The sequence below is a fragment of the Bidens hawaiensis genome, unplaced genomic scaffold, assembly GCF_021521415.1.
Source record: "Bidens hawaiensis isolate Kalapana, Puna unplaced genomic scaffold, B.hawaiensis_p1.1 tig00025379_1, whole genome shotgun sequence".
Classification (NCBI taxonomy): Eukaryota; Viridiplantae; Streptophyta; class Magnoliopsida; order Asterales; family Asteraceae; genus Bidens; species Bidens hawaiensis.
In genome coordinates, this window is record NW_027494052.1 from 276767 (window position 1) to 285679 (window position 8913).

Sequence of the window (8913 nt, forward strand, 5' to 3'; positions counted from 1 at the left end):
TTTTTTCTCTCCACTCTATAATTTACACTCACAATCATTAAAAATCTCACCCTGTAATTTACAAACTCTTCTCATATTAATTTAGGGGATGGGTTGAGAATTAGGGCTGGCAATTTATACATGAGACACAAACACACGACACGTACCTACACGACTTTAACAGGTAACAGGTAAGACATTAACAGGTTTCGTGTACTAAACAGGTAGACACGAAATTACCTGTTAATTTTCGTGTCTAAACAGGTATAATACTTGTTTACCTGTTAGTACCTGTTTATTTTTAAAATTAAATAAATAAATATATAATATATATAGTTATAACTCATATTAAAATATCCCTAACCCTAATTCTTCCTTACAAGTTACAGCCGTCACACACACACTCTTTATCCTAACCCTCTCAATCTTGCCATCACCAAAATCCGTCGTCGGTCGTCCCTCTCACACAGGCCATAACCCGTCGCCGCCATACTCTCTCCAGCCTCCACCCGTCGCGTCCAGCCGTCCATACTCTCTCCGTCCATACTAACTGTCCATACGTCACAGCCGGTCATTTGAACGCCGGTGAGCTGCTGTTGATTGGAAGAGTGAAACTGAAAGTTGTTTTATTGTTTACAAGTCAAGCTTTACTTCTTTTGAGACTTTCTTTGATCAAAAAGCCAATAATATTTATGTATGTGTTTTGTTCCGTTCATTATTCATTCAGGCTATTACTAAATTGATTCATCGTTCATTCTTCAGTTCTGTTCACCCGTCGCCTCCAATTCACACAAAATTCTTCAGCAGGCCATCACCCGTCGCCTCCAGTTCCGTTCATCATTCATTCTTGGTAAGTTATTGTTAAATCCATCTTTAGTCGGTCATTAATTCATATTATTGTTTTGTACCAAAGGGTTTGTCAGGTTGGGTAAAAATATAAAATCCATCTTTAAGGCTGTTTTAGTTTAATTATTTCGCTTATTTGGTTTTGAATTATAAAATCCATCTTGCTGTTTTAGTTTAATTATTTCACTTATTTGGTTTTGAATTATTGATTTCTCACATTTGTTAGTATTTACTATTTAGGTAATTATGAGTAACCCACAAAAGAAGGTGGAAAAAGCGAAGGATAAGAAAGCCAAAACAACGATATGTTTTTTGATTCAACTATACTTATTTTGGTTCAAGTTTGGTTTTATTTTTGTGTAACTTTATGTATTTTTTTTCTTTAATCATTCTAGACGGAGAGTGATTCTATCCAGATTGATTTAGAAGATGACTTCTCGATGGATATGGATATGGATGATGAGGTTCACTTGGTGGATGAAGAAGATATAAACGATAGCAAATCAGGGTCAAAGAGAAAACATAAACAAGAAAAGAGAGATCTCTTGTGTGGCGTTACTTCATTAAACACACTAAGCAAAAATAGGAAAAAGGACTCCAACCGAGTGCAAGAAATGCCATCATATCATGATATATGATAGGGGTCAAGGTACGGGTAATCATACGAAACACATAAAAAGCTGCTATGGTTCTAGTTATAAAGATGTTGGTCAAATGCTTCTAAATAATGACATGAAGTTAAGGTCTTCTTCTTTTTCTAACAATACGTTTCGTGAGATGATTATAGATGCTATTGTGATGCATGAATTACCTTTGTCATTTTTTGAGTATAAGGCTTTTAGAGATTTGTTTGAGTATTTGCAACCCGATGTGAATATTCCCTCTAGAAATACCGTTAAGTCTGATTTAGTGCAAAAGTTTAAGAGAGAAAAAGAAAAGATGAAAGTTATTCTTATGGAATCACCTGGGAGATTATGCTTCGAGATTTATGGACTTCTATTACTACTGATGGGTATTTAGAAATTACAGTTCATTATATTGATAAACATTGGGTTTTGCAAAAGAGAGTTTTATCGTTTTCTTTCATGCCACCACCTCATACTGGTGTTGACATATGTGAAAAGGTGTTTTCTATTCTAGTAGAGTGGGGGTATAGAAGAAAAATATTTCGTGTGACGTTGGATAATGCATCTTCTAATGATGCTTTCATTAGGTTTCTAAGAGAAGAGTTGAATACAAAAGCACCACTTGTTTCTAAGGGTGTTTTTTTCACTTGAGATGTTGTGCTCATATTTGAACTTGATTGTGCAAGATGCGTTAAAGGAAATTGATGATTGTGTTTACAAAGTAAGAAAGAGTATCAAGTATGTGAAAGGTTCACAACAAAGGAAGGAAAAGTTTTTGGAATGTGTTGAATTGTGTTCAATTAAAAAACAAAAGGGGTTAAGGCAAGATGTTGTTACAAGGTGGAATTCCACATATTTAATGCTTGATGGTGCTCATTATTATCGACGTGCATTTAGCCATTTAGAATTGAGTGATTCTAATTATAAGGAACATCCAGTTGCATCAGAGTGGGATAGGATTCAAAAGATATGTTCATTTCTTGAAGTATTTTATGACGTGACAAATGTTTTTTCGGGTACCAAATATCCGACTGCAAACTTGTACTATCCACATGTTTTTTTGGCTTATTTGACTTTGTATGATGGGATGAATTCTGAAGATGAGTATATAAAGAATATGACAAACTTGATGATGGGGAAGTTTCAGAAAATATTGGTCAGATTTTAGTTTTACATTAGCCGTGGATGTGGTGTTGGATCCTAGATACAAGTTGCATTTTATCGATTGGAGTTATTCAAAAGTTTATGGAGAGGGAAGTAGTGAATATACACATGTTGATCAGTTATTGCATTCTACTTTTTCATGAATACGCCATTGCCTTGTTAAATGAGGGTGAGGATACAAGAGATGAGTCAACACCTACCTCAGATGGTAGCAAAGGTGTTAAGGACACAAGTGGTGTTTCAACATGTGGTGCGAGTTCAAGACTTAAGGTAATTTTATGTTTTTTCATTTATTTGTTTTATGTATATTACCATTTAATTATTAACTAAATAATTTTCTTATTAATATGTTTTAGGATTTTGATAAATTTCAAAGTAAATATTTTACAACTAACCAAAAGTCAGAACTGCAATTGTACTTAGAGGAGTCAAGAGTTGATAGGAACTTACCACTTGATGTGTTGGCTTTTTGAAAAGCCAATGAGTTTAGATATTCCATACTAGAGAGGATGGCACGAGACTTTTTGACTATTCCGGTATCTTCTATGGCATCGGAGTTGACATTTAGTGCAAGTGGAAGAGTGATTACCGAACATCGAAGTTCACTTAGTAAAGCTACCGTTGAGGCTCTAATATGCATAAAAGATTGGTTACATGGAGAATTTTGTAATGTCCATCTTTGCTTGATTTTTATAAGTTTTATACATGATATTATATTAATTTTATAATGTATATGTTTGTTTGTACTTTGTAGGTTCTAACAAAGATAGTGTGGAAGAGCCCACTGAAGATATAATGTCGCTTGACATTAGTTGTGAATCAAATGCTTCAAACTCGGTAAACAATCCTAAGGTACCAACTCCAAAAGCTTCAAGTAGTGTTGCTCGCTAAAAACAATGAACAATCCTAAGATACCTCACGCTAAAACTTTCTAATAATGTTACTTGAAAAAACTATATGAATATGTCCAATTGTCCATGATTAATATGACTAATTGACTATACTTATTTTGTGTGTAGGTTTGATTGCTTGGAATTGAAGATTTGAGAAGAAAGATGTCACACCCCAGCTTAGGGCTTAGGCGTATGACCAATAGTTGGTACCTGTTTTGTAAATACATCAGAGTTGCGGGTTATTTTAGCGGAAGACTTTGGTTGAATAGAATATTAATTTATTTGAAAACTTCTCGGATAATAAATATCCGGTGTTTGATTTATAAAGCTTGTTGAAATACCGTTTTTAATATTTTAATTATTAAAAACTGAGCCATCATTACCTTGTGAGCATCTAACTCCATGAATGTCTTGCTACCTGTACTAATCTGTATCCCTGAAATGTGGGGAATACGTCAGCTATATGCTGGTGAAAATGTATGACTCAATAAAACATTTTGAATGACATTATAATACAAATATAGTTTTCTCAACAAGCTCAGCAGAAGCATTTCTACTTCTGGTCTATGTACCACTGCCCTACACACACAATTGTTCCCGAGCCACGTAGCCCTTTTCCGGGAGACTAGTTATGACCATTAGCCCGCGGCCACGTAGCCTTAGAATGATTAGGCTGAACGGTTATGTTTGGATCCAGACACATGTGTATTCGGTCTGAGTTGACTTTATTTTCTATTTTGTATTATAAAGTTTTAGAGATTGCATTATCTCATGTAGACATTGATTGATTCGCTACGACAAACACCCGTTCGTCTCATTGAGTATAATATGTTTTGACTGATTAAAAAGGTTAACGTATTCACCTGTGATTGACTGTTCTGAATGATATGGTGATCTCGTTTGAAACCTTGACTGTGAATGATTGATTGACCTATAATAAAATAGGTATATAAATATCTGGATCGTCTCTTGATCCGGCTATAGACCTTTAGTCTGGTTTAAATAGCTTTAAACCTTGATTGATCATTTGTTTGAATGAAATATTTAGACCCGTAGTCTTTCTGTTTATTTACCAAATCATATGATGAGTTTCTTCTTCATGAAGAAACATCTATAATCAGTTTCTTCTTCAAGAAGAAACATTCATTGACTTCTATGCATGTAAAATCCTATGTTTCTTATACATGAAGAAACAATGTTTTAACTGAATGCTATGTTTCTTAATCGTAAAGAAACTATATTTCCTTATGAATGTAAAACTGATGTTTCTTAGTTGTAAAGAAACACTATTATAATCCTTTGTATGTTCAAAGCTTATGTAAACATAATTATGATCAAGGTTTGGGCTATACCCCTGACTATGGTCCAAACATATAATAATAATACCATAATTACTTAGGTCAGAACCTGATGACCGTCGTTTAAGTCAATCAAAAACCTAGTTAAACTATATAGATAGGATAAGTAAGGTATCGTATCCACCAGGAGTATGTGGTCAATGTATTCGTGTAACAGATTTCTAATTATGAAGTGACTGGTTTTTAGTGCTGATCACACAAGCAATTAAGTTGAATTTAGAGAATTAAGCAAACAAACAAGTAAACGAGTTTCAATCAATTAACAAAGCAAATCACACCCGGGACTTCAAGTAGGTAACTTACAGTAATCTCATGCAACCTATCAGATTAATCATTAACGGTTAACTACAGACTGATCAACTAGACAAAACCTTAGGCAACAATAGTGGCTTTACACACGACACTGGTTATCAAACAGTCCCTGCCAGTGTGACTCAGTTAAGGGCAATTATATGCTTTGTCGTATTCAACCTAATCAAACAACCCTATGATCAATTATTATAGCAACTGGTAACTAATCGTTCAAATCAACGTAAACCTAAACCGATTGAACACACAGAAATACTAAACATCAATAATCATAGATTAACTATAAACATAAATGTTCTTAGTCACATGAGGAAACTAAAATTGTTACAAACTTTACATCCCAGGTATGATTCGGAGAAGACTAGCCGAGCATCGTCATCGATGGATCTTCAATTATGATGAGAAAGGCCATTAGGATTGATCAAGAGATGATTGGTAGCCCTGGAATTCGCCCAAAATCGCCTAATAGCTGCTGCTGGTCGTCAATACTGATTAGGGTTCGGAAAATAGAAGATATAGGTCAAAATCCGTTTTTTCACGTTTTTTAAGACCATCGCGTATCGAGATGGCCATAGACCCTACCTGTCGCGTACCGCGACCTAAGAAAACCTCATATTTGGATTCCTCTCGTCGAGAAACCCAAAATTCATATATTATGGCTCCCATAACTCATTTTCTAGCTCAGGATATGCTCGTTTTACTTCAAGGTCGCATTTTGTCAACCCATCTTGTTCAGTTTTAGCATTGGCTTATGATTTCTCATCTATACTCTTCCCGAATCCTTGTAACACTTCCCAAGACATCAAATCATGCTTCGGTCTTCCCGAGATATCATTCCATGCTCGTACAGGTCTCGCATTTAGCATCTTTAACGATCAATTACCTGAAATGCAAAAGCACGTATGAAGTACCAAAGTTCTAACAATATATTCAATAAAACTACATAATTAATACACTAATATATATACAAAATACCCGACCATCACATCCCCACACTTATCTTTTGCTTGCCCTCAAGCAAAACTCTAAAGTAAACATTAACCTCCATCATAGGTATGTGAATTATCACCACTAATACTAGTAAGGTTTAAGGTCATACCTAGTTTCCCAGACTGACACTTTCTAGATTAGCATCCCACAAATACAGTTAAGTGCTATAATAAAAACAATAGAGCCGTCCAGACGAGTGTACTTTGTTTCCGGTTAAAGCATACATGTTCATACCCCTCACACTATCAACACTCCTCTCGGTTTAATATCTGGACTAGCAAAAGATGTGCCAGTATATGTCTCTGCCCTTAAATACCAAATATGAGTCACAACTTAATAAGCTTGCAGGCCAGTCTTATCTCCACCCATTACCCACCGGTTGCATAAAGACTCGGACTAAGGTTTTGTTGGGGCTTAGGTTGGGTGCGGAATAGGCATATTTAGTGACTAAGGTGGATGTAACCCAGTTTACAAATACACAAAAAACTAATCAAAAATAAACAGACAGCTAATTACATAACTGAATAAGAACTGACTTTCTTTTTGGCTTTTCGCTGATTTTTTGTTTTTTTTTTGTTTTTTTTTTGCAGCTCATAGACAATATACTGAAGCTAATAAATATACAACTCTGATAAACACATATTTACAACTCAACCGAGACATACGTACATTGTGTACTATGCTCAACAACTGACTATATACAACTCGATAACGAACTGGATTTCATCACACAGGGTTAAAATAAAGTGAAGGCCAAGGCTGAAATGGAGTGTAATGTTTAGTTTAATAAATGAAAAGGAATATGGTCCAAATGGGCTCCTAGGGGAATAATGTCGGGAAAGGAAATTTATTTAGTGGGGGGAAAAGTATACGTAAGGGATTTCTAAAGTCCTAATCTCCATACAGGTGGGGGTATTAAGATCTCGATAAGCATGTGACAAGCAAGTTCTAACTCTGTAAAACATACTGGTTTCCCTCAATCAATGGTGTAAGACATGTTTTATATCTATTACATAGTATGTGTATTAAGTATAGGGGGCCATCTCACAATATGTCTGGAATAATGGGCTGCCGCTATGAAACATGTATACCCGTCCCCTTGACTCGTTATCCCCGCCGAAACCACCCCATTTTCAACTTCTCTTTTTGAAAACATTCGTGAGTAAAACTATCGAGAAGCTGAAAAACCAACCATGACTAGAACCTATAACTTGGCATTAATGGCAATAATTAACAGTTAATAACTTTGGTTTCTGAACACTCTTCGAGGTACTATCGGGCTAAAATTTTCAAATTTCCCCCATCCCCACACATGAGGTTTACATTGTCCTCAATGTTAAAATATTTAAACAATTAATGAACATTTGAGGGACGGGGTTGAACTTGACTTTTTGACTGTTCAACAATTTTAGAAATTCGGGGCTCAAATGTGACAGTTCTCCTAGCAAATATACAATTACACTTTTAACATTTAAACTAATAAGACAAAATAAATTATGAAACCGAAATCACCTGATATCAATGAGATTAGAAAAGGACCAGTTGGCTCGCGAACTCTCATAAACACTCGTATACTCTCCTCTCGACCAAGTACCAAACTGACAACCGAACCTGCAAAATCTCGAGATGTGTAGAAGCAAGCTTCTCACAAGTGTAAGACATAGGTCTTTTACGAGTTATGAAAATGATTTTCTGTTAATTTTATTAAAACAATTACTGAGCCAAATTAAGTCGTTTCATAATAAATTCTGTTAAATTAGTTAAAAACATTAAAAGACCTAACTCACTTTCGTAGGAATCACGATTGCATTTAGCGTATGCAACAAGCCCTGTAAACCCCCGATAGCCCGGGAGGACGAGTGGGGTCTCGTGAGGGTTTATAGTGAACTACACCCACAAAGTTCGGTTACAACATAATATACACGTACCTGGATTAACCACAGCAAAATGAACATGAAAGCACTCTGGGTCGCTTAACTGAAACCTCATTTTCTCGTGGAGCGGTATCCCCACACTTAGCTTTTTCTATGATGGTACGCTTGAAATACAATTAGTAATAAATAAAAAAAAATGCAAACTAAAAATATACAAAATGTAAAAATACTACCCTTTTGAAAATTTAATGACATTCAAGGTGGGCGTCTAGCCTGCCCCCGTGCAGCCTTCTCGTTACATGCACGCTCCTCAAGATATTCCTCCCAACCTTTTGGAATGCCATGATCCTGCCATTGTTCATTTACGTCTGGCGGTTTCTTTACCTCTTTCTTTTTCGTCTTCTTTCGCTTTCTTGTAGTTGCTTCCTCACCATCTCTAACTCCATGCAACATCTCATTCCATCCTTTCTCCTTCATGCTACTCCTTAGCTCATTCCTGTCAGTCACAAAACATTTCTCTTTTGTGTGATCCTTTCTCAAGGATTCACACTTGTCAACAACATGGTTAGTAGCATTTTCAAACAATGGTAACCGTTTATCACGATCCCCACACTTAATCTCCAATATCCCCTTAGCACAATCAATTATCGCATGTGCCGTGGCAAGGAATGGCCTACCCAATATGACTTGCGGTTGTGTATTATTCTCACGTTTGGCATAGTCAAGTACAAGAAAGTCAACTGGGTAGAAAATTCCTCCACCTGAACCATTACATTAGTCACCATGCCCCGTGAAAGTGTATGAGTTTGGTCCGCCAACACCACGGGGGTGTTTACCCTTTCTAATGGGCCAAATTCATACTGATCATATAAAC

General features: G+C 35.8%; 1 pseudogene; it reads left to right on the forward strand.

Moving 5' to 3' along the window:
• Positions 1 to 1071: 1071 nt before the first annotated feature.
• On the forward strand, positions 1072 to 3506 carry LOC143571457 (zinc finger BED domain-containing protein RICESLEEPER 2-like; annotated as a pseudogene).
• Positions 3507 to 8913: the final 5407 nt, after the last annotated feature.